The sequence below is a fragment of the Andrena cerasifolii genome, chromosome 8, assembly GCF_050908995.1.
Source record: "Andrena cerasifolii isolate SP2316 chromosome 8, iyAndCera1_principal, whole genome shotgun sequence".
NCBI classification, from domain to species: Eukaryota; Metazoa; Arthropoda; class Insecta; order Hymenoptera; family Andrenidae; genus Andrena; species Andrena cerasifolii.
The window spans coordinates 7,299,526-7,326,023 of record NC_135125.1 but is presented as its reverse complement, the minus strand read 5'-3'; the positions used below and the strand labels follow the sequence as shown (position 1 = coordinate 7,326,023).

Below are 26,498 nucleotides of genomic sequence, written 5' to 3'. Positions count from 1 at the left end.
AGCGAACGCGGCGCGCATTAATTACGCCCTGCATTTGCACGCAATCGGTCATATCCACTTATCAATTGCACAGCGCTCTCCAAGCAGAGACAACACGCGTCAAGCGTTGGTAATTAAACAGCGACGAACTACTCGGCGTAATGTTACATCTTACTACTCGTGGCCACTCTCTGCAGTCTCCAGCAACAGCGTCACTCGAGCTCCACGAATTAACACAAATTTCGCGGCTAACGCGAAATTCTCCCGTCTTCTCGCGGCCGTAGCAACGTCGGAAGCGTTCGCGAGGGAAAAGGAGCGAGACGAAGAAGAAAAACGAAAACAAGGACCGGTGGTACTGGCAGAAAAGAGGTTGACGAGGGTGGTGGCGAACGAGGGGGGGGGGCGGAGGAGGGCACGGTATCACGGTTGCTTTACCTCAGCGTTGAGGAGGCTGCAAAGAAGTTGAAGTGCACTCGGCGCACACGAACGTGGAGTGGAGGGCATTGTGTATAGAAACGAGCCACCTTCGTGCACGCACCTTCTTCTTCTTCGGCCACCCTCCTCCCTCCTCGTTTAACCACCGACTCTCTTTCCTCGGGAGGTTTATGGAGAATGGACGGGCAAGAGGGAAGAGGACGGAACCAGACACGGAACACGGGGTGGCAAGGGAACCAGCCAACGGAGGAGGGAAGGGAACGGGGGAAGAAGAAGAACAAGAAGAAGACAGAAAGTGTTCGCTGAGTAAGGGGGCGTGGGTGCGCCCTTCGTGATTTACATATGCGTATTCTATACCTTATTTACTGCGTCGATCATCCTCCACTTTATCTCTTCGCGTGTGGGTCGTACCGAAGCAAAAGCGCAGGAAAGAGAAGAACAAAGGACGCCAGAAAGCGAGAGGAACGCTTCCTCGTCTAGTAGACCCGAGCTGCCAGCGTGCAGCTATAGTAAATGATAAATATCGCATGCAGGAAGAAAACCTTAAGCACCGATCATCTTCGCTGATAGCGCCGCAGAAAAATGTTGATTAAAATTTCGGGCGATCCTTTCTGCGAATCTAATCGAATGATTATGATAGCACGCTTGGAAATTAATTCAAGTGGACGAGAATCTGTACTAGAGAATTCGTCAACTGAAATGTTTTGGCTGTTACAGTGGCCAGTTTTAATATTTATTTAGCTACATTATGTTATTAACATTATTTACTAAATAAACAACTGATACGAAACCGTGTACGAACTGATAAATACACTTCCTTCTTAATAATCCTTCCTCGCCAACCAATTATTATTTTATAGAAAAGAGTAACGCTGATTAACAACATATAGTTTAGGGGAAAGCTCTAGGAAACTCTAGTAGCGCCTTTGTAATCCCTAATTACACTAGAATAATCTTTCTTCTCGCTTCAAAGAGCTACTAAATTGACTATATTAGGATGTCATTCAGCTTCGGAAGAATTATTGCGACAGCAGCAAAGGAAATGCTATTTGATAAAAGAGGATACCCTGAATGGTAATGATGCTTAAGTTAAAAATGATTACGGGGTAATCGATGACTGTCACTTTTTCGAAGACTGACTTTTCGAGTTCCCAACCAACGTTTGTGCACCGACGATGATCTGGTCAATTATCTTAACTGGTAGCATGCGGAGACTATAAGGTCGTGGCAAGAGACAAAGAGTGTCGAAAAGAAAATTATTACACGATCGTCCGTCTCCTCTCGCGTCAGACGTGTCCCTGCACACAATGGCAGTGCGACAAATTACTCCCGGGTGCGGACAATCAATTCCTAAAACGAGTCGCTGTTAATTGAAACGGTGACTGGCACGGGCGATGATAAATCAAACAGAAGTGACATTTGCATAGATCCCTGCGAGGGATAAGAATCAATTAAGCGAAGAACCTTAAAATCATTCCGCCCACGAAAAGAAAAAGAAGATCCCAACCTCAATTATTCACGACACACATAAGTTTCCCAAATTCTCCAAATGTCCAATTCGCGTGCAATCACAGCGCGCATCTATCGCAGAAAAATCGATTTTCGCTTCGTAGCTGCTAGTTACGGGTAGCCAATGCAGAGCGAGTAGTGTTCCAGCGTGAAAAGCAGATCTTCCCAAGCGGAGGCTCGAGCGCAATTATTCAATTCGTATCGCCGAAAAGCATCGGGCCGCCGTCCGTTTCTTCCATCGCGGCCGTTCGACTAGGCCGTTTCCTATTCGAAACCGCGAAGATTCCGCCAACGAGATACGGGGGAAAGAGCGAGGCAGGGCAAAAAGATAGTTCTCTCTTTCGAGACGCGCGAGTAAATCATGGGAAGAGTATTCGTGAGAGCCACACAGGACGGCGAGCCCGCGAGGGCAACAGGGAAGTAAGGGGGGGTACGAGGGGGGCCACGGTTCCCGTGGATGATCGGTGGTGGAGAGAGAGAGAGAGAGAGAAAGAGAGAAAGAGAGAGAGAGAGAGAGAGAAAGAGAGAAAGAGAGAGAGAGAGAGAGAGAGAGAGAGAGGGATGTGAGCCAAGAAGAAACGAAGGGTTTCGGTTCGACATATCAGCCCGAGGTGGTCACGAGTCCTGAACTCCAAGTGGAGGGCCACTAGTGGGTGGGACCCTCCACTTCGTGCTCCTCTACCTTCTCTACCTTCTCCACCTTCTCCTCCCGTCGCGCTCCCCCCCTTCATTCCAACCACCTTCTCTTCAGGTTCGTTTCGTGCGGCCGAACGACAGCTCGGTCGCGGCTAAGCAAATTCGATCGTCATGCCGGGACTTTGTCTGGAACGGTGACAGTCCGCGGTACGGGCCCGAAAGACGAGGCCCCCTTTGATCGAGCGACACTCGTATTAACCGTCGATCGACACAGAAATTGGACTTTATAAGGGGGGGATAAACTCGTACGTTTCGCGTTATCACGCTACCATCGCGCGGTACTTAATTAAATCTCGATGCAAGCCCCAGGCCCCATCCACGTGTCGCTGATTTCTCCCCGCTTTCAGCGGAGAGGATAAGCATCTTTTCCGGCGAGTAGACGCAGGGGAGACCGGGGCGGATTGTAACAAAAACAGTTTTCACAGCTTTTCCTCTAAAGTGTTTTCCTCAATCGGGAAACAATTTGCGTGATTCGCTACTTACATGTGTGGTGGACTGATTGCGCGGAAGTACGTGACAAAATCTTGGACACTTAGACATCTAGCTTCATCTTAAACAGATCTGAACCTTTGTTACGATGCGCCCCAGGACAGGGTAAATTGTAACATATCTGTTTTACTTATTTCAATACAAATACGAACGCAAATAAACATTTCTAAAAAATATAAATGAAAACGCACATCGTTATTAAGCATTTGATATAGGTACACGAGTTAAACAATCATTGCTTGAATAAGCTGAATATCTGATTACATCAAAATCTTCTTCGCTTTCTTTACTATTACCTTTATACTTTTTTTCCACCTTTTGGATTCTCCATTGTTCTGTTGTTCGTCTAGAGCATCTTTTTCCGATGTGTCAGCAAACAGCTTGCTTTATCACCATTTAGAGCGGAGTAAGTAGTAACGTGTTACAATTTACCCCGAGCTAGAATTTTTGCGTTTCATCTCAGCAAACGAGAAACTAAACATCAAATTACTAAAATGCGCACGCATTATAATAAACCAATGTGTGCTGATTCATTTGCGACAAAGAAGCAAAAATTTAAACGGTGTCTAATGACGGTTAATTGAAATGAAAGTGCTAACGCAACACTTACTTGCGTGCTCTAAATACTAAAATTCTGGGCTATAACCAGAAAATGAATCAATAACGCTCATTTGTGTCGCTAAAACCGTGCTAATACCGTCGAGCAGCTCTCGCATGCTGCGGGTTACCAGATTTGTCGTTCAAAAGATTTCACTCATGTTACAATTTACCCCGTGTTACAACCTACCCCGGTCTCCCCTACGTACCGGCTGGTGTACCGAGATTTCGAAGATTCCACGGGGAAGATAGAAGTCCGCTGGTTGCCTAAGAAAGGGATCGGGACGGCTTATGGATGGCTATTGATCCCGAGATCTGTTTCTTACCGATTTGCATGTTGCGAGGGCTCTTTGGAGAGAGGGGAGGAGGGAAAAAACGGGGCCCCGCGGAGTCGTACACGGGGAGCAATTACACGCGAGACACTCGATTGGAGATACAGGGCCCCCGATCGGCTGATAGAGGCGAGCCGAAGAAATTCAGGAACCCGAGCGAGCGGGCAAGAAAACCTGATCGTCTGGCAGGCAGAACGGACTTCCTTCGATATCCGCGGGGTTATCAGCGAGTGAGAGCCGCGCGAAATCTCACAGGCGGCTTGCCCAAATTGCCCCCTCCAGCGAATGGGACTTGAACGAGGCTCCTCATCCGAGTTCCCGATCGGCGACAACGCGTCAGAATGTGAAACCGAGTATTTCCTCGAGTTCACGCGTGCACACACGCGAAGGTCACGCGGGACGCGTAGAAGGAAGGCTGAGAAAGCCGAAGGAGGTTGGCGAGGAGGAGACGGCGGAGAAGGAACGAGCGGATGGGCTCTCCTCCAACGCGTGGCGCGCCTTTGCTCTTGTTGCCCCGCCGTCTCTTTTCTCCTTCTCGCAGCGATGCCAACAAAACCCCCGTGACTTGCACAAGTTGCTCGGGGACCGAACAAAAACCACTTTGTTCTAAGGTAAACCAACCTTAGGGCCCGTATGTGCGCTCCCTTCGGGGCCCGTGGCCCCGAAGAAGAACACTGGGAATGGTGGAGGGGGCGGGAGAGGGAGCGGGACGGCACTCCGTCGTCGCTACCCCCTCGACGATACGGGAAAAAGCGTGTCGAATCGACCGGAAATTGTCTGCCTCGATTTTTCTTCCCTTCGTCCTCGCGGCCCCTCCTCTCAGCCCCCCTCTGTTCGATATGCACCGTCAAACCGTGCAGCGTATTTGCACTAGGTGATTCGTCCGGAGTGAATCGTATGAAAAGCCGACAAAGGGTGAAAAAGCAGAATCGCCGGCCACGGTGGCTGCCTTACTGGATTTATTGAAATTATGATGACGGTCGGGGGCATTATTGTTCCCCGTAATGACCTTTCTTTCGTGCTCCCGTAATGACCGTCCACCGCTGGCTTCTAGTAACACTCGACACGCGATAGAGGATATCGAACGACGGCCTAATGAACTTCTCAATTTTGGAGTAAGGAACGTAGGAGCGTTCAGAATTAATGGCGGGGCGTATAAAGTATAAAAGGATGTGACCTGGTGGATGTCTCTTGGGTGAAATCGAAGGCCAAACGTGGGAGCTATATCACCCGTATTTTTCTCACATCACTTTTCGTTATTGCATTTCGACGTGGATGCAGATTATATACGCTGCAATTAATTTAACTCCCATCACAAGTACCCCTATGAAACACTCCGTTTTTACTAAGCATACGAGTTCCGTACAGTTACCGTGCTTCTTTTCACGAGGAATCACCTATTATTAGGCAGTTTAAGCACGAAATACCGTAAGCTATGTCGGCTATGTGCACCGCTTCGCAGGAAACTTGCAAAGTACACGTCAGACGCAAGTACCTATACGTACAAGCGCAGATAACACGGTGACGGTGCTAGACGGCGTGACACGGAGCCCCGACCGGTCTATTTTCCCCCCTGTAGATTTGAATTTCAACAATGCCCTGCAATGCGGATCGCGGGCAGCCGAGTTCCACTTTCAGACGGGGCCCCGCGGAGGATTTACTGTGGGGAACCGGCCGAGGACACTCGTGTATCCGATAACCCAATATCCGAGTGGGTTGTCGTCGTCTTGTGCCTTCTCCCCGGAGATGCAGAGACTTCGACCCGCATAAATTTGCATAGAACCGCCGCGCCCCTTTCGTACGCTCCAGCCGGGGCAACACACGCACGACTATCCCTGCGGAGCCAGCCTGCATGGACACGCGCACGGGTGCACACAGAGGGACACGGAGGGCCTCGTGTTTCTCGTTTTTCGCAGCGGCGTTTCGAGGCACGTGGTTGGGGGGGACCGAGTCCGCCCTTAATAAGGAGCGCGAAGGTCTCTGGCGAAGGTAGGCGTGGATTTGTCTCGTTCGAATATCGAGAAGTCGAAGGGCCTCGCACCGACGTTTTTTACCGATTCACGGTACCTTTGATCCGACGGCTGTTTGACGTGCAAGAATCCCCTCGCTTCTCGAAACGTTAATTGCGTTCGCTTGTCGCGCGGCACCGTTCCTCGGCGTCGTCGCCTCAGAACGCGACTCCACCTTGGGATCAACACGGGAGGACTTTGATAAAGGATGATTGAAAGCATGCGAGTCGTTGGGCGAAGAAACTTCAGCAGAATTTGGTGGATGAAAAATAGAAATCTGATATGGAAGGTGTACGTAAGTACTTTCTGTTATCCGTTATCCAAGTGAAGAAATTATATTATATAACAAACTTTTATTAAAAAAAAAGTAAAAAACCGACTTCAAAGGTGCGCTAAAAAGGATAAAATATATTTTTTTTAAGTCGATGCCAAAATAAAAACTAAATTAAATAGGCTCGACGCGTGACGTCCCACTAAATTTGCGCGCGCTCTAATTCCCGGGTGTTAGTGTGCTGTTGGACTATAATTGATGAAGGTTTAGGAATTGATTTAATTCTGTTTCTATTTTGGCACCGATTTAAAAAAAATTATCCTATTTAGCGCACCTTTGAAGTTGGTTTTTCACTTTTTTTAAAAAGTTTATTATTTTTTAATCTTCAGGGACCTTTGTTTGAAGTCGGTTAGAAAACATTTATCATGGTACCAAGTGGGGAACATACTCCATATAATAAAGAAAGAATCATCCAAATCGGTCTACGTGTTACAAAGTTATGCGCTAACATACATTAAAACTGGAATTCTAGATAATTCTACAGTATCTAGATAATAAAAAAAAAATAATATGGTACTACCGGCTCTTCATACTCTTTCAAATAAAAAAAGAATTATCGTAATCGGTGCACCTATACGGAAGTTATGCGTGAACATACATACATACATAATGAAATATACGTGACTAATTGAGTAACCACCTCCTTTTTGAAGTCAGTTAAAAATCTTAGACTGCACCCTTCTTCTAACACCCTCAGATCTCGAAACTAGTTCACGCAACGATACCGAAGAACAGATCGACTATCGACTACCCCTAAAATCATTTATCACCCGTTGTTACTGTCCTTCGCCGGTTAACTGGCACGGCTTTTTTTACTATTCGTGCCCAAACTGGCAACATCGAAAAATTAAGTGAATCACACAAAATTTGGTATACAGGGCTTTTTTGAGTCGCTGAATCGATTCCCGGGGTTATTTTTTTCTCCTTTTGACAGCCACTTTGGGTCGACATTTTGAGTCTGCCATATTGAATTTTGCAATTCCAATGTTAAATTCAGATTCAGCGACCCCAAAAACCATTACATACCAAGTTTCACTCAAATCATTTGAAAATCAAAAAAGTTATTCCATTTGATCATATATGATACATAAGCAGAATTGATCAGATTTTTTTTTAATCATATATGACACATTGCCAGTTAACCGGTTAATCCATGTACCAACAAACTCTAACACAACATAATTCTGAAGCCCCTGAAACCCACGATTTGAACCCAGCCCTTGCCTGAAACAAGATTCTGGAAACAGCGCGTGCGTGCTGTCGTGTGCGAGGTCTATCCGAGCGTCGTGGAAGGTTCGGGCGACTCTCTCTCTTGTCTTCGAGGTTTTGTTCTCCCGTTGCGCCCGACGAGACATTTAAGGAAGTTCGTCCCGGCGAAACGTCGGTCGATTAAAGAAACCGGGGGAGGAAAAAAAAAGGACGGGCCGAAAGTGTACGAGCCCGCGTGTGTAATGGGTGGTGTACGGTGGTTCCACCTACAAAGGGCCTTAATGGCGCCGCCCGTGGGCATTTACGAGTGACTTACGCGTTCGCGCATGATAAATAAATCTATGCAACGCATTATACGCCGTGGTTCCCGCTGTCAGGCCGCCGTGATTAATGCCGCCTCGTGCACGAGGCCCAAGGTGTTCGTGCTACGCGTGTCTCTGCAACGCGGAGGTTCTCGTACGCGAACGCGGCCAGAAATTTACAGTCAGAAGTGAATCGAAATTTCATCAAAAAGAAATGATTCTTGACGCTAACGAGAGATCAGTTTCAGAGGTAAGGCCGAATTTGGCAAATATCTTTCTCGATATTCGTCCTTTTCAAGGGGACTGCGTAGACAGCGAGGTCGCTATTTTAATAATTTTGCTTCAATTTTTTTTCAGACGTCCCCTCCAAAATTAAAAAGGAAGACGTATCTTTGGTTTTGTTTTTAAGCACGATATCAGGGCAATGCCAAAGAACCTTGTTCTAAACCATTTGTAAAATAGATATGTGGACAAAAAAAATATTTCTCAGTTTACGTGATAGAAATAAACACTGTGTAAAAGGAAAAGTCTGTGCTTCCTTTTATCTCCTTGTAATTAATTCACGAAAAATGCTTGATTTTCGAGCGATTTGACTGCCTAGTATCTTTATAATAATCGGTCACTAGTAAAACAGATACCTAAAACGAATGCTACCAATTTTTATTCCAAATGGCTTTGAGCAACCGAAATGAACACTGGCGAGGGGAACGCAGGATGGTCGAGCCGCATTTGGCTCTTTTGAATACAGAAAGCTTTGCGATGAGCTGAAGATCGAAACAGTAGGTTTCAAGCAACTATACAATCACGACTACCAGGTGGTTTTAACATTGTAGGACAGCGACAGAGTCTTTGACAGGTGTTTAAAGCACCATGCAGTATATCTTCTTTTCCGTCATTAAAACTGTAAGTAATGAACAACGATTTGAACGTTGTACACTCCCCCTGTCCGGCCACCATGAGCGCCCACAACGAAGTCTGCTAGATACCTCCGCACCGAACACCGATTCCTGACTCCCCGTGGATCGAGCTCCGACAGAACAAAACCCTTCAAAATCCCGTGTAGGCATCGCTATCCAAGGGTTATCCGAAAACACCCGCAGCGGATAGAGTAAATTCAGATCGGGGGGATCTAGGAAGCGATTAACATAAGAGCTCGCCTCCCCGCGAGTTATCACGTTGAATTATGCTAATAAGACTGCTAGGAAATCTCGGATATTATGTACGTGGGTACGACGGCGCGCGACGTCCAGGCGAATAAATAGATACTAGAACGTCTGGCTAGCGATTCGCGCATAGATAACCGCGTGCCTTCCTAGACAGATCGTGTGGGCCGGCGGGTCTTTTTCTCCCAGCTGGCTCCGCGAGCATAATTCGGTAGCGCGGGGAAAATAATAAAGGGCGAACCGACTAGAAAATCTCCATAATGCCGACCCACGCCGACATCCTCTCGGAAGACAGAGAGAAAGAGGCGCAGAGGGGCTCGAGTAAAAGGCAAACACGAACGGGGACCCTTCTTCGTTCCCTTCTTTTTTCACCCGTGTCCTTTCTCTCCTTCGCAGCCCTTCGCCCCCTCCTGCGCATTCTCCAACGGCTCCCGAGAACCTCCGATCGCTCTCGTCACCGTCAATATTTAGAGATCCTCGCGGCGGAGATATCGATACGTCGTACATGAACGGCTACTTTCCGCGGTGCACCCGTGGCATTGGCTCGTTACGGTGGCCCCGTGGAAATATTGATCTTCGGGGTGTGTTTCTCCGGCTACCCGGGGAGATTTCCCTTGTTCATAAGGAAGTCGTAAAAGTTTCCCAATTTCTATTCAAGCCTCGATAGCAGACGACCCTCTGCTCCTCAGACCTCAGGCACGTTGGAATCACCAGCCACAAAGTACATATATATTCACTATCTAGCAAAGCATCCCCAAAGTCTATTATTATTTCCTATATGCGCCCGGACGCAACGTCGGGAACTTCAAAGTCGATTTCCACGAAAATGAAGGGAAATATCAAAAAATTGTATTCCTTCTTCTCGATTCATTTACTTGTTACGAGTCGAAAAGGAAGAGTAACTTTTTTCGCTATCGCGCTTCATTTTCGAGAAAATCGACTTTGAAGTTCTCGACGTTGCGTCCAGTCGCGTATAGGAGAACCTGCCTTTAGAATCCAAGGGTGAGTGTACACCTAGCTCGCTGCCTACAAGCTTCAAAGAAGAATAGCCTCGTTAGCGCCTCGCTTGGATCAGCGTGCATCCAACAGAGCGCGCTTATTAATTTTAATCGAGCTGCTGGCGGAGCGAGCTACCGGCGGGGCGAAAGAATGAGAAGAAGAAAGGATGCGTAGTCGTGAAAGGTTCCAATTCCCGTCGGCGCAGATGGAATTTCTCGGTTGCAGTAACGGTGCCTAGCCCACGCACGTATTGGATGGCAGCGTCCGGGCGGTGGATCCGCGTGCACGCGGGGCATAACGCGCGTGGCGGATGCGCCTAGGGGCCCGGATCGTATAAATAAGACCGGCAGAGAGGAGGACGGTCCCAGCGACGATCTGATTTATTCACCGTACAGGGGACACAGAGGCGACCACTTCCGAGATGCAGATATCTCCGGCAGCGGCGTGAGCGAGCAGCGAGGCGAGGACGCTAGCGGAGGCCGGGAGGTAGTTAGCCGGGCGAAGAGGTTACCCACGGTGGAGGCGGACTCAGCGCTGGCGCGGCGCGGTGGTTAAGAGCGATTTAAGAGGCGATTCCTATCTTCCTTAATTACCGTGCGTTTTTTCGTAGTCACCGCCATCCCGAGGGAAGCGGACAGAGATGGTAGCAGCCAGCGAAAGCCTGACCGTAGGGGTTACCGGCGTACACGGGCTTCCCTCCCGCGGCACTTCTGTTTCTCGATTTGCGATCCGCGGTTTGGTTTACAAGTCCGCGGAATGGCGGAGCCCCGGCCGGCCGCTGATTGCCCGCCGACTCTCTTCTTTCTGGTCCCGCTTCTCCGAGCCGCAACGGGGCCCGGTGGCTTCGTGGTGGTGGCATTTGGGTCCTATGTCCGTGTGCAGGACGCGGTTCGGTACCTCGACGAAGTACTCGTTAGTTATAAGCTTACACTCGTCTGTGTGTCACTGTGACATTCCATTATTTACGCGTTTCCCTTCCACGAAACGCATCGGACGCGTCTCCAGTAGACATTGCGCGCCACGTTATCGCATGTTCGATTTCTCGCGAAAGTTCGATGGCTGCAGGTTCAACAGACACCTCCAACCGCTAATCTATTCTCGGAGATGAGTAGCATCCCTCTCCCGCCCTTCATCCACTTTCCCAGATTCCAGCCAATCATCGACAACAGATGCAATCTATCCACGAGCATCTCGTCGGCTCCGCCAAGGAATCACCGGCGCGGCCGCTAACGCACAGGCAGGAGGCCGGGCACCGAGGAGAGATTCCCCAGCGGATAAAATCGGTGTACCGCGCGCAGGTGGAGGGAAGCTGGCGGAATAGCTGCGCGAGGTGACGCACCAATTATAGAGCGGAGGTTTCGGTTCGCGCGAACAACCCCCCCCGGACGGAGGGGGAGAAACGTATTTCACGCGGGGGCCCTTAACGATATTCTCGTTGTCTAGCGGCCCGAGGGGGGGCCCCCGTCCGTCGTTGTTGCCTTATTTTTCCACGGAACTTTCGCCGAGAGGAGGCCTGCCGGAGAGAAACGAGCCGGAGGAGCCAGAGAATATTCCCCTATCTTGGGTTTCAGGGTCAGAATCGTGTTCCAATTAGATGCCACGACCAGACTCCGCGCATTTTTCACCTGCGTCGCCTACCTCCACCGCCATCCCCCTCGTCTTGCAACCCCTTCACGGGCCAAGAGGGCTCGCCCCCCTAAGCCGGCCAGTTCTGCTTCTAATAGGGGGCCCGTGCAGGGACTTATAAAACGAGATACGTGTCCTACACACGTTATATAATGCATCGCGCGGCAAATACGTGAGCATGCATTTTAGCGGTAGCCCACGGTCATTAGGAGCATGCCCCCGGGGGCCCGTGCAACCACGGGCCCCGTAGACCCCAGCCGTGGCACGGAGAATGGAAAATAAAAGGGGGGAAGCCTCGTAATTAGCCTGGAAATATTAATTTCGGGATTGTTATCGCGGGGATCGACGCTGTCGTCTCTCCATCTAATGGGAAGACGCGGCGAGAGTTTTCACAGGAGCGTAGAAGGAATCGATCTTTTTCTCTGTCGATTATTCATTTTGCTGGGAATTTAGTAGAAACACGAACTGAGCGGAACGAAGAGAAATTGAATTAAAACAGCATTTGTGCTGGGATGAAGTTTTGATATCAGAGCGTAATATTTTCTGGGAGCTGAGAAGTGATTAATACTATCTAAGTGGTACCTGCATCTGTTGTTCCATTAATTGGGAATTAGTAACTGGAAGAAGCAAGCACGGGGCGAAAGTTGCAAATATGTAATGGCGTTTAACGTTTAAAGTTCATATTCGCGCGAAGAGTTGATCTAGTTTCCGTAAAAAGAGTCGTTCTTCATTTACTAAGCGTATCGGCTTGAAAGACGGTCGTGTGAAAGCGCGCTCGCAATCGCACGCAATCGACAATGCCCATTCTTTATATCCTTTAACGATTTCGTTAATTAGTCGAGCCATAATTCCACCTTTGCTTCCGCCCGTTCGCGGAATGAACTATATATCACGTAGATTCTTGTTCCCACTATGATTTCTCACACGAAACGAATTCTCGCCATCCTTCGACGCCACGAGTCGAGCAACAGCTAGAAAACCGGGGAAACTAATCTACAGTGCTCGTTCAAAGTAATAAACGAGGGAGAAAATATTTGACGAAATTCATTGCAGAAATGAGTGACAAATTGGAGACTGTCCCAACTTTATTTTTCCCTCTGTTCCTAATTATATCGCGACTAATTTCCACCGGTCGCCACCCACCAATTAGCGGAGGCATCGAACGAACGCCTCGCCAATTACAGGAAGCCTCTTCCCACATCTATTGCGATAGACACGTCGCTGAGTCGGTCCCAAAGGCTCAATTCACACGAGCTGCCGTAGCTAATTAATCAAATATCGACTGCCCGCAGAGGGGAAACTTTAGATTTCATTACAGGCACGTGGAAAGCGAGAAATACCACAACAGAATTAATATTCCCATCCTCGTTCCACGAAGTTCTCAGGCCCTGAGCGAAGTTTCCAAAGTACTAAATTATCTCACAGAAACTGTGTTTCGTTGCACGCAAGACAGAGGGAAATAGATGGATGAGAAGCAGGATGAAATTCATCGCGAATAATGTAAACAACAGATTGAAATTCAAAGAACAGCCTTGGGAAATAATGAAATTCCGAGGAATAATTAATTCGCATAGAATATCGAAGATGTGGCAACACTATTATACATACTAAATGTAATTCTTAGAATATGAAAAACTAAGATTCGGTAAGAAACTACCCTTAGCTATCCACGCTAATTATTTAATGAGCGCCGCTAAGATTAAAATCCAAACCTCCTCTATACCCAATTTTCTTATTTCACAACCAATCACCCTGAAAATGGAAGAGCACCCCGCGCGACAGAAGGAAAAGATGAAAGAAAACTGTAGTCACACTAGCCGAGAGAAGCTCGGCTCTTGCGAGGCACAGCGGAAAACAGAAATAATAGCAACGAATGGACGAAGAAAGGGTCGAGTCTATTCATCAAAAATCCTCTCTCTTCATCCCATTGAAGCGACCTCCTCTGCTCTTTCTTTCGCGTCTCTCAGCGCACGGCCGACCTTAACGAGTCGTCGTCCGTGACCACGACGCGATTAGACGCCGAGACTCTAGACGGCAGGAAATCGCTCGTTGCCGCGATCTAATCCACCAGCCGAGAGTGCAGGTCGATGACGATTAACATCCTCGAGCGGAACACCCGCTCGCATTAACCCCGGTGATGTATCGTCGAACGGTACCACGCTCGTCGAGGGTGTCCCTCCGGAGTTTCAGCGGATTCGATGGAAAGACAGGCACCTCCAGCGGATGCCTCGGCGCGTGGAGATCGAATTTACGAGCAGGAAACACTTGGCCGCGGAATGTGTTCGGCAAAGGGTTGCGTAAGGAATGATAGCGCGCGATTCGGCCGCGATAAACCCTCGCGATTCATCAACCCGCGATTATCATCTATCCCGACATCGACTCTGTAGTAATTGGATACATTAAAGCCGCGTAATCATTTCCGTGCACGGCACGCGGAAAACGGGCGGAATGGGGGGACACGTCGATCTGTCGGTGGGAAAGTCTCTGGACTCGAAAGCGCTTTCAATCGGAGCAGGATTTATTTTTCTTCCAAGAGAACTTCCGGAGGCTGTTTGGGGATTTACTACGGAGAATTTCTGAGAGGAGCATGCGGAATCTTTGTCATCGTTTAGAGAACTCACTTTTTCAGGCCACGGCGCTTCGTGTGTCGCGCGCCACGTGCAAAGATGATGCATCAGGCGAATGGAGCTTAATTTCTGGGAACCATTACGCTCGATGCTTTCGAGGAACTTAAACGATGATGGTACACGAACCACTCGTGGACTAGTTGGCGGCAAAAGTGATTGACATCGCGTGAGTAAAACTGGAGCGCGGTTACTATCGCTGTTATATCAGAATCATTGATACAAGTCGAACAGGTGTAAGTTGGTATCGCTGTAGATAAGTGTTAGATTCCTAAGGGGTCGAGTTCCATAAGAGTAAAGAAATCCTGAGGCAATTCGCATCCAGCATCCTGCGCTGAATCATACTAGACGAAGGATTCGAGCCACTTGACAGAGATTCCTGCCAGCAGGATAAATTGGAATCGAATGCAATAACGCGAATTCGTAGCAAGCTGACCGTACACGGGCGCAATTAAAGAGAGTTACGGTTCCTGCGAGCATTCCGGCAGACACACGCGCGGATGAATCACGTGCCCCTGCCACGACGATTTGTTAAAACCTTCCTAGAGACCCATCTCCTGGCCGCGAGGAACCCGGTGATTAAGAACCGCGACTGTATAATGTGTGATCGCTGCCGTTTGGCTCGGTCGCGGTTACCTGTTCCGCGGAATTCTCAGCGAATTCCTGCTCTCGAGCACGGCCCGATAGTACCCTCGATAAGGATTTCACCCGACTTATGAGGAGAGCCTTCGAAGATGGTCGTTTGTGCTGCCTGGTCCTGGAATCGATATTATTATCTCCAGCTGGAAGAAGTCTCCTTCAATAATGGAAACTTAAACCCCTCGATCTTTGGGATCAATATCCACCTTCTAATGCACCAAGCATACCAGAATTAGCCCATTAACTAAATAAAAAAATATTCAAATAAGGGATCAAATAAAAGTAACTTTGGATTATCCGACGACTAAAGTTAACCTTTCTATTCGTCGAGCGTTTCACCTTTTGCGTCGAATAGCAAATGAATTTTGCAACTTCAACTTGAACTTTTATTCGTTATTCGAAATTTGTATTAAAATAAAATTATTGCCCATCTCTGAAGCATACTAAGTATACTTTACGATGTTAAGACACAGAGATACTTCCTAATTAATACTTTCGATGTTAAATTAAATATGAACCCCCCTTCCCCAAAACCACGCAGCAGGTGGAAGAAGTCCCTCGGCGTGTTTTCACGCCAACGTCACTCAGCGTGTTAATTCGTCGAAGGTATCGCTGGCTCCAAATTTTCCCGCCGCAAATTATCGCCGAGGTCCGACCAATTAATTCTACCTACACGAGCGTAGTTTGCGAGGGATTGAGGGGCGGTAGAGGGGTGGTCACGTTTGGGGTACGATATCGAAACGGCGGATCGTTCGAGATGCGCTCGTGCACATGTTCCTCTCTAATCTTTGCGACTCGCGACTTCCTCCGCTCGCGTATCTGCCCCGGGGCTTGGATTCCTCTTCCTCCCCCTCCGCCCTGTCCATGCTCATACTCTTACTGCCCAGCTAACGACCCCCTATCTCGCGCATCGCGAAATAATGAAATTACGCGAAAAAGGAACGAGCGGCTACCATCGGGCCGTGGTCGAAAGCTTTTTGCACAGCGCACGGATGCTAACGACGCCGTGTTCATAGAAATGGATCTGGCACGAGGGGGGGGCCGGCCTTTGTCCCCCCATCCCTGCTCGAATCATCTCGGGTAATTTCTGGAATCGTCGGCGAATCTGGCTGATCCCCGTGTCGATTATGTTGACGGTAGTCGTTTCGCTACGCGTCATTCAATTATTCTGAAGGATATTGTCGTGAACTCTGCGCAGGATAAAGTGCGCGCTGTTTGGAATGCAAATTTGCGTAGTGTCGTTGGAACGAGATCAGCAAGCGGCTAACTTGGAAAACATTCTGCGTTCCATCCACCAAATTTTCTTCCTCGATAACGATAAATATCGGAGAAACAATTACAAAATCTTCAAACTTTCAACATCGTGCAAAGAAGAACATAGAAATGTTCTCTTCTTCAGATGAATGTTTCATCTCGATGCGAAGAACGATCGCGTCGCAAAGAAGTGCCAAGGGGGCAACAGAAAGTTCCAGAGATTTTTTTAAAAGAAAGGCTCCCTTGTGCATTCCGTGGCAGGCGAGCAGAAGGGCCACGTATGAATTCTTGCACAATCGCGCTGACGTGGTAGCGCGGACCAAAGGGATCCCTCGTTTTTCGAGGAACAGGGGAATTGTCGTCGCGATGAGAATTATCGCATGCCACGATGACGAGGCCGATAATCGCGAGGAGAAGCAAGGAACGAGATGGTCGCTGCTCGAAAGTGGCCCCGAGAGCTCCTCGCTCGGGCATAATTTCTGGGAGCACGGGAAGAAGAAAGATCGTCCTCGTCGCGATACGGGCCGTAATGGGCGGCCGAGTCTTTTCAGCGAGCCATGAGCAGAACGTCGGATGGATCGCGCTGTTCCAGCAACAGAAAACCGCGCTTCCCTTTGTAAAAGGGCTTTACGGTCCTTTTACGATTAATACAACCGCCATGACCATACGCCAAAAGGAAATGATCCCCCATTCCGACCGGAGCACCATCTTTCTTCGAAACGCTGGCCTGACCGTGCGCTCGCTAATTAGAGGCAATACCCTCGGATAACGCTTGCTGTAAATCTCCGCGGAACTGGCAGGCAGATTCGTTAAATCCAAGTTAATCCCTTATGGCTAATCGGGCTGTAATCGAGCTTGAGTTTACACTGTTTAAGGTACCTAGATGATTCTTTTCGAGAATTATTCCGTGCTCTCCAATTTTTTTGAAGTACCACGAATCAAATTTTATTTTACACTTTTGATTTATTTTTGCATAAGGAGTTATGTTTAGCCCCGGTTGTATCATCCTTTCGGCCACAGCATGTACAATTAGAGGATGGAAAAACTAAGCGCAGAACACTTTCATTCCCAAGAACAGATCTCCGAGGCTTTGTATTTATTTTAACTTAAACAGTATTGATGAGTCCCATCTCGAGAACTGTGAAGAAACTTTCGCACCAGCTCAACCCCGAAGAACCGTCCCAACTATTTTCCCGAACAAATTCCTCCAATTTCGTATCTGCGAACCAAGCTGCGCCCCGATTACGTATTATTTAGTGGGAGCCCCTGAAAGTCGATCGTTTCAGAAGTGTAACAATGACAAACGACCTGACGCGCACGTGTGGGTGCACAGCACCAAAAGGGATGAAGCTAGTGACGCAACTGCAGCATCGCAGAACGAAAGCAGCAAGGAGGAAGCGTTTTATCGTAGCAATCAAGGGCAACGCGCGAAAGGCAAGACTTCGTTCCTTCCATTATGCTATGCTATGCCACTTGGACAAATTTATGGCTGCAGGTGCATCGATGTCTTCCCCTCTGCCTATTCCAGTTCTATATTCTTCCTTTATCCCCTACTATTTTGCTTTGAACGATACACTGATAGGTCTACTGATTTAGTATCGGACGAAGTGACTTAATTCTTGGTCTACGATATTCCTTCTTTACATATACCTGAGTGCTTTCTATTTCACTGTGCTTCTAAGTATTCAGAAAGCTGATTATTTATGCATATTTTGATCAAATTAATTTAATAGACTCTGACCTCAGCGCAGTGTTCTTGAGAACAAATATATGATGAATCGAATAAGAAAAGCTCCTCAAATCCATAGATCAACTCAATATACAACTCTATTCTTCTGCAATCTGAGTTCCCTCATTGTTATTAAAGTTCCAGTTTCGAAGTTATTATGCCTCCTTCCTTATAGAATTTTAAATCAATCTTGCGCGTGGATTCTACACCGACTACCAACTGAAATGTTTAACAGAACTTCTGTGAAGCTACGCCTGACATACACCGTTTCAGAAATCAGATCGCCACCCCAGCAGGGCGATCTTCCCGACCCAAGCCACCCACGCCAGAAATCACTCAACGCTCACGCTGCGCTGCAGAAAAGCGCGGGAAATGCTGAAGCACGTCCAGCCGAAGGATGGAACGCGTACACGCGATACGTCGAGGGTGAGCACACACGCTAGGCGGGGCATAAAGTAACCTCGTGGCCACCTTTATGGGAACACGGAGGCGCCCCGAGTCAAAGGTCAAGCGACTTCTACCAGGATGACCTCAGGGAAACAACGCTGGTATCCCTGCCACACCAGCACGGGTTTACTGAACTTTTACGCGTTCGACGTGAACGCGCACACACACAGAGGGAGTTACGTGTAAGCAGATACGCGTGCATCTCCTTATTGCGTATGCATATTCCCCGGCGAAGGGGAACGAGAATACCTCGCGCTGTGCACAGGCTGCGAGTATTGTGGCGTACAGAGGAGGGCAGGTCTCGGTTAGAATCGAAGAGCGAACCGGGGACTACCGTGGATTCGCTGCAGCATGTGTAGATACAGGAGAGTCCTTATTCCAGCCTCTGTAGCTTCTTCTACGTGGGTCTGCGGTGGCTGCGTGTCACCGTGAAAACAGGAAGATAAATTTCGCTGCCTCTGGGGGTGGCTTGCAGAGGCGGTGTGCAGCTTGCGTTTCAGATGCAGGGTAGGGAAAGCGTTTTTCTTTTTCAATTACCAGATACAGATACAAAGGTCTGGGAGAACGCACTAATGATCTCAGTCAGAACAAAAATTCGTCTCTCGAAGAAGTTAGCAGCAACCACCCCCACTGGCTTTCATCCCACTCAATAATAATTAAAAGTAACCAAACACTGCAAAGAAAAGCTGATTGTTCATCCAGAGTTTGATCCTACGAAGGCCACTGTTTCGTGGTTCATCCGTTTAAGGAAGCCACCCACTTCGCCCCTCCATTGATCAGCAATCGAATCGCGGAAGATATGTAATCGAGCTCGCGCCCGACTCATCGATCCGCGCTGGAAGACACGTGAAGGGCCGCGGAACGTCCAGAAATCATCAGTGGAGCGATCAAAGGTGCGTGGCTCGTACGTGAGCGCATCCTACGTAACTATATTTAATAAGGAACCGGATAGACGCGAAGGAAGCGGAAAAGAGACGGGGCGAAAGAAGAATCGAGGAGAACCTGATATGGTAATGGTAAAATATGAAGAGTACGAGAGGGTTGGCGCGGAGTTCGTAGATGGTATCGAAAGCGGGGAATAAGAACCGATGGAAAAAGAGCAGACCGAGAAAAAGGGGGACGGGGTGGAAGGCCCAGGAAGATGAGGAAGAAGAGGAGCAGAGGATGAGGAAGAAGAGGAGCAAAGGAGGAGGAGGAGGAGAAACAAGAATAAGGTACTGGCACACCGCACTGCGGCTTTACGAGCAAGTCAATGACTCTATACGGTCTTTGTGGGCCCGTGGAACGACTTCTACCGGGCCGCTAAAGCGAGCGCGGTCGCCTTCTACGGGGTGTGGTCCCCTTTCTATGGAGATCATACCCCCTCGCTCCACCCCCATTGTATCGATCGGACCCATTGTTTCGCGCGGGGAATCCTTTGCATCTGCTTGATTCGGCCGAATGTTCCATCACCGACGGGCGAATCGTTGTGTGCAAAGTCGGACGAGGGGAGATCCTCTTGTAAACCTACTCCCGTACCTCCCCGCAACATTGCGCGGCGGAATCCTAATTCGACATAAACTGTGCCCTACGTCTATTCTCGCCAGTGTATATACTCCACTGAATTCCAAGAGACTCTCCTCGAGTGCAGCCAAATAAAAAGGCACCGGACAGCACGCTAAACGACGGGCCCGATACACCTAGTGCCCCCGGTAAGAGTCCCGAAACGCCTCATCGGGGCAGTCAATTTCGCAGAGTAACAGCGAGCCAACGACAAATTAGGTACGAGCCCCCGAGGCGATCTGCGCGTCGCATCTACACGGCTGAGGGGCCCGTTTTCTTTTTGGAAACGCGCCTGTTCTATCGCCGGCCTGGATCGAATCATGTCCCCCTGGACGTTCCAAGTACGCATGCAAATACGTCATGCCGGCCGCCGATCGTTATTGAGATTCAACGGATGCATTAAATTAATCCGGATTTATATCCCCGCGTGGCAGGCGCGCGCAAGCAACGCACGCCGAGAGGTCGGGCGCGGTCGATCCTCGGCTGGCCGTTACTCCGTGGCTACTCCGCGATGTCCAGGGCTCGGTTTACACCGCGTGGGTGTGGATTTATCATTCCTCTCTCCACGGAGATCCGGACAAAAGGAGCCACGATACTTCTCGTTTTCTCTCGAGTGCGCAAACGGCGGGAGGGGGGGCTCGACGGGACTTCCGAGAGGCCTCGACTGAGTGCCACTCGAGGATACAGCCCTGTCACGACTCGCCTTCCCCGACATAATGGAGCCGCTTATGCTCGACGAGCAGCCTGCAGCCTCGCGTTACGCGCCACCCTCCCCGCGCCGTCCATTTTTCGCGAATTCCCCGGAGACGGGACGCGACCCCCGACTCGAATTCGGAAAGGGTTCGCCGCACGGTTGCATCTGTGCGATTCGTCGGAATCGTGGGAAAGCCGGGGCCCTTTTTCGCGGGCTCTCGGCGCGAGAGCGTGGACTCGATTAAATGGTAATTGGATGCAGGTTGCCCGGTCCCCTGGCAGCCGGAGGAGGTTTTAGGGGGGTTGGAATTGTATCTAGGACTGTGATATCGAGCCACCAGTGTATCATTCATTGAATAGGAGTTGCGTGGAGAGTTCTGTGTGACCTCAGATTTAGGGAAATGAAGGGGTCGGGGTTAAGGGGGTACAACCATTTGAAAGTGTCAGAAATCGGATTTTTTTACATATTTTTTATAGATTAATGTTTGAGAAATATTATAAATCTAGTATCTTGTAAAAATTTGACAGATCGACGAGGTCATAGGCATTCGAGAGGAACAAACCAGGTGCCAGGGGGCGGCGACTCGACTGATCGCAGTGGAACTACATTTTTCATTACGGTAGCCCTAAAAAGTCGCGCTACGTTCAACCAATTTGCTTCCAATTTTACATGCAGAATCGTAATAAGATTCCGCGTCGATATACGGCGCCTTTTTTTATTCCGATTCCCCGTTTATTATTTATAAAGAAAAAAGGTGGCCTTTTCTCTTAGAAAAATCTAACTTTATCCTTTGATCTCACCATTTCCTTATTTTTCAAAATTTTCAAAATCGGCGCCGTAGATCGATAGCTATTAATATGTGTTATAAATAAAATTCACTGATTTTCATTTCAGACACGACACACAGCTTTGTTCAGGGCCACCGTGTAGCTGTCTAAAATCCATAGAGTTCCGGATATATATCCATAACTTCCGAAAAACAATAGTTTTTTAACCGAAACTTTTTTTTCAAGTAGTTCATAATGCTATGCAAACTTAATACAAAAACGGAAAATCTTCGTCGAGCCGTTGACTTGTAAAAAAATCCACAAAATGTACACATTTTCCGTGCGTTCAAACAGGTATACCCCCTTAATGGACAATGCGTCCTCTTGGTGGTTTGGATTTACTTTGGTTTAGGACGAGGAATGATTGATAGCTTGTGGGCAAGTTGGGAAGCAGTGGAATGATTGAAATAAATGTATTATGAGAAAGTTATTTGAGCAGATGATCCCCTTTCTTTGAATTGTACAACGAATACCAAGACAGAACAGCTGCGTTTGGGTTTCAATGGACCTACGGTAAATTGAATTTTCTTTCCGAGTAATCGGCTCAATTATTGCTCTCAATGAACCGGGTTTTGCGAGAGACACGGCGTCTTTGTGTGGGTAAAGATTACGCCGAAATTCGATACCATTCCGAGGGAAATAGTTCTATTACGCTTTACAAAGTCGGGTACAGAGACTCGGGTAACAGACGCGAAGACTTTCAGCTGGAAGCTCTGACTTGCCTAGTTCCGCGGCTCGGACTCATTTATCGTGCCCACGCCGGCTTTTATGAGAACGAAATGCCACCAGTATACCGATACCCTCGGCCGCAAGCAGCCACGGGCAACAACGACGGGTATCTGTCACTGTCTCCAGCCAAAGCGAGTGAACAGAGATGATACGTGTCCCTAGCGAGCTCGTGCCACTATTTTGCCCCCACTGTTCCACTCAGATATTTGTGGGGATTAAAATCAAATCTTCTAATTTTCACACAGACGGCAATGTGTTAAATTATCAATTATTAGTTAGAAGAGGACGGCGTATTGTTTCAAATTTAAGAATTAGTAAACAAGTAACTATTTTAGTTATCTCTCGTTATAAGCTTTCTAACGTGGTACGTAAATTTCGTGTATTCAAATTGTTTTCTCTGTCTTATTTCCTTCTTACATGGTTTTTAAGAAGCCTGTATGTGCCTTTTCTTGGGCATTTATTTTTCAATTAATGTATATGTTACCGTTAAAGTTAGAAAGCCGTTAGTGTGCAGAAGATTACCTAGTGCACTCAGTTAAAATGCAAAATCTACATTTTACCTAGGTAATGTGCGCATTAATGAATAATTCTTGCCAATTACTGGGTGCGATGACAATGAAGGTGTAAGAATTAAAGTACCTGAAGTAGATAGAGCAAAAACTGATCGATTTTGGCTGCGGTTCTTACGAGTAAGACAGAAGATGGTTTTTACAAATTGGGTACTAAACCGGGCATTTTAAATGTGAATTACCTAGGATACCTGAAGACTAACTAGTTAATCTGAGAAATAAAGCTATGTCTGCGCACTTTAACGCGTCTGCTCAGATAATCTCCAGCTTACCTAGATTCTAGAAAATCTGCACTTTACCGGCTTCACGCGCATTATCGGTAACATATAAATCGTCACATATTCGGCAAAAACTAGTGTCGAGCAGTATACCTTAACTTAGCCTTTGAAATCATGAAACTCGCCGCCAGAAGGATTCCATCGGCACCCAGAGCCGAATTCCACACAATTTCATCCGCCATCTAATCGCCAACACATCCGCGCAGCCATCCAACGAGCATCCTCTGCATCGGATACCGCTAGGGCATCCGCCAATGCGACAAAGTACCCTCGACCACGCAAAATTTCAATCTCGATCCCCGTACACCTGCGCCGCAGGATTAAATGCCGCGCGTACGAGGCCAGCTTTGTCTCTAGCCACGGAAAAGTGGATTACGACACCGAAGTGCCGTCCAGCGTCCGTGTTCCCACCTATCCGCGGGCACCTACGTGCGCCAGCCACCTACGAGGGCAGATGCTGGGGAGGAAGAATGGAGGAGCAAAGTGTCGGGAACGTAGCCGCGACATGGGCTGTAATAGAGTTAGACGAGCCTTGACAATGCGCGAGGATAGAGGGTACCGCGCGGGGACACTTGTTAGACGTCACCGTGCGCGCTTCCTTTGTGCCCAGATGTTCCTGGCCATTAATTATCGGACGGGTGGCCGCGGCGGAGATGACTGGCGCGGATCTGGAAAGTGGCGAAAGAGGCGCAATTTTAATTAACCGCCCGAGCGGGGAACAATGTAACGCGGAGGTGTCGATAAATCCTGGCGAGGAGGCCGGGGTTCGATTGGTCGCGCGCGAAAGAAGACGCGAATTATCGGGCGCGTGGGCCGGGGACTTTGTACCAGCCGGGGTTCCGGCCGCGGCGATAAAATTCGTGTACCGTTGCGGAGATAGCGGCGGAGTCGTTTGCATTTAGAGACGCTGATATTTATCGAGTTATGGTCACGTGGCCCCCCTCTGCCGTTAGTTTCGCGCATTCGTTTGTCGAGAGGCTGTCGCTCTATCGTTCGTGGAATTCGTGATCCTAACGGCACCGGCGATGAGTTACAGTCGAGTAGGCATCCAAGCCGCGGATAAGCTCGGGGGTAATTATCTGGATGGGGAACGTGGATGAATCGCGCGGCGCCGAATCGGGGTCGAAACAGAAGTTCCCTAGAATCGTCCTACGGGGACATTCCACGCGAACTCGGACAGATGTCGGAGTAAGTTTTCGTAGAGTGCTGAAATTTCAAGATGTTGTGGTCTTTAGTGATATTGAAACGTGCCTCAAAGGATTTTGAAAAATTTTGAAAAATGTCGATTTTACAACTGGTTGATGTTAAGTGCTACCTTTTCTTCAATACATTATAGATATAGAAGTAGTAAACGGATGGAGATGAGCTTAACGGTGCTTATAGAGAAGACATTGAAGTTTTAAGAAAAAATTATTTCAGTTTAAAAGAAAAAAAATTGAACCATGCTTGTGCAATTATTTTAAACAAATGCAGGCTTTTAACATCGGGCGCGATTTTAAAAATCTGAAAAAGGAGAATATAGTTCCATCCTTCCCCTTGATGGACAAATTTACACCGTAAAGTTCATCCCCATCCGTCTACTACTTCCATAGCTATAACGTATTGAAGAAAAGGTAGCACTTAAATTCAAACAGCTGTAAAATCGACATTTTTCAAAGTCTTGAAAAATCCTTTGAGGTACGTTTAAATATCACTAAATATCACTAATCAATATCAGCAATCTACGAAAACTTACTCCGAAATCTGTCTGAGTTCGCATGGAATGTCCCTACGATTAATAACCGCAAGAGGAATTTACCTCCACCTACGCTTCCGAAAGCTCTGCGCCCGAAGAGAACAGAGTTGGACTCGATCAAAGTGCTTTCACATCCCTCTGTTTAACTCGAGGATCATCGGAGGCCCCCGGAGATGGACCAAATCGCTTGCATCGCGAAAAAGAGCGCTTTGACCCTGATCAATTTCCTCCTGAACCCCCGGGGCCGGCGACGCGTCGTCGCGCGTGTACGAGCAGCTTGCGTAACAGTCTCCGGCGGGGAGGCAGAGGGGGCCAGGATGGTGAAACGAACGCGTGTCCCCGGCTCGGGCCGTTCCTCTGGCCCCGGCCGTTCCCCAGGCTACGCACTTTATGCCCTCTCGTTGGCATAAATCAGCCGGGTCGCTTACAACCATCCCAGCTGGCTCTTCCTCGACGTGTTTCGCCACTTGGACCGAGCGGCAACACAAGCGCGCCGAGGCTCGCGTTTTCCGCGACAGGAAGGGGGCCCAGCGTGTGCGTGCCCGTGTACCCGATCTCCCGACACGATCGCAATAAAATCGATCCCGGCCGATCGGGCGCGACTACCGAGGGAATCGTATACCCGAGCGTTTAATTGAACCGGCCCGCGAGGCGTCCGCGGAGGAGGAACGGCCGCTCGGCGAATTAACAGTCAAGATGCACGATGTCCGATGGCTCACGGCGCACACACGCCTAACGATCGTTCCGAGTGGCTTCCTATACAACTCCATAAAACCGTGGAATTCGTGCTCGGGGGGGACGGGAAGAAAAAAACGATTTAATCGCCCGGGCGCACGATATCAAGATCGAGCGAGCGTCGTGCGCACCCTTCCCCCTTCGTTACCCGCTCCGCGTCCCCCGTCGTGGCCGCGAGGATTCAATTTAGAGGGGTAATACGAGAAATAGAGGCGATCGGGACAACAAGGAACGAGGGGGGAGAAGGAACGGTGACCCCTACCCCGCTTTTAATCCAGCGTCTCGCTCCCGCGGCCGATTAATCTATGGGCGTGCTGTTAATCGTTTAACCGGCGCTCGATAGAGCGGTTTCTAATTAGCGGAATGGAACGGAGGAGGCGTGATCGGATCGTCGAGGGAAATCCCTTGCCGGCCGAGGTCGTCCTCTGCGAAAGGGACGACGATGTTGCACAAGCCAGAAAACGTGGCCGGAGGGGCGGCAGCGAGAGGGGAGGAGGCGAGACAGACAGGTGGAGAGAGGCTGGGCGAGGTGGCTCGTGCTTGCCACGAGGGACGGAGAGGGACGACGTCGTGGATAAAGGAGCTGAGAAAGCGGGATGCTGCAAATTGAACCATTACGAGCAGAGGCGGTGGTACGCGACCGAATCGACTGGAAGCGAGGCGAGCCTCGAGGAGCTGCTCTCCCAGGTCGCCGGCGGATAGTTACAACCTCGTCCTGAGAGCCGAGGGCCCTCGGAACGGAGCCAGTGAGTGGAGAGAAGAAAATCGAGGGAGACGCGAGCGGGCAGAGCCTGTTCCTCTGTTCTTGCAAATTGAACCATTCTGACTATTAACTACGTGCAGCCCGGGGGGGGGGGAAAGCTCGAGTTTTAACGCGGCAGTCGCCCTCCACCGGGCCGATCGTCTTCTCCGGTGGAAGAGGAACGACGAAATTCCTCGGGGAAATGACGGCCAGGCGGGATAATAAATTTCGAAGAACAAGATAATAAGTATCAGGGACGCTGAGGGCGGAGGAAAAAA

General features: G+C 48.8%; 1 protein-coding gene across 3 annotated transcripts in view; it reads right to left on the bottom strand.

Moving 5' to 3' along the window:
- Positions 1 to 26,498, bottom strand: part of N (neurogenic locus Notch protein) — a 281,303-nt gene that overhangs the window by 128,779 nt on the left and 126,026 nt on the right. The gene's annotated exons all lie outside the window — the stretch shown is intronic.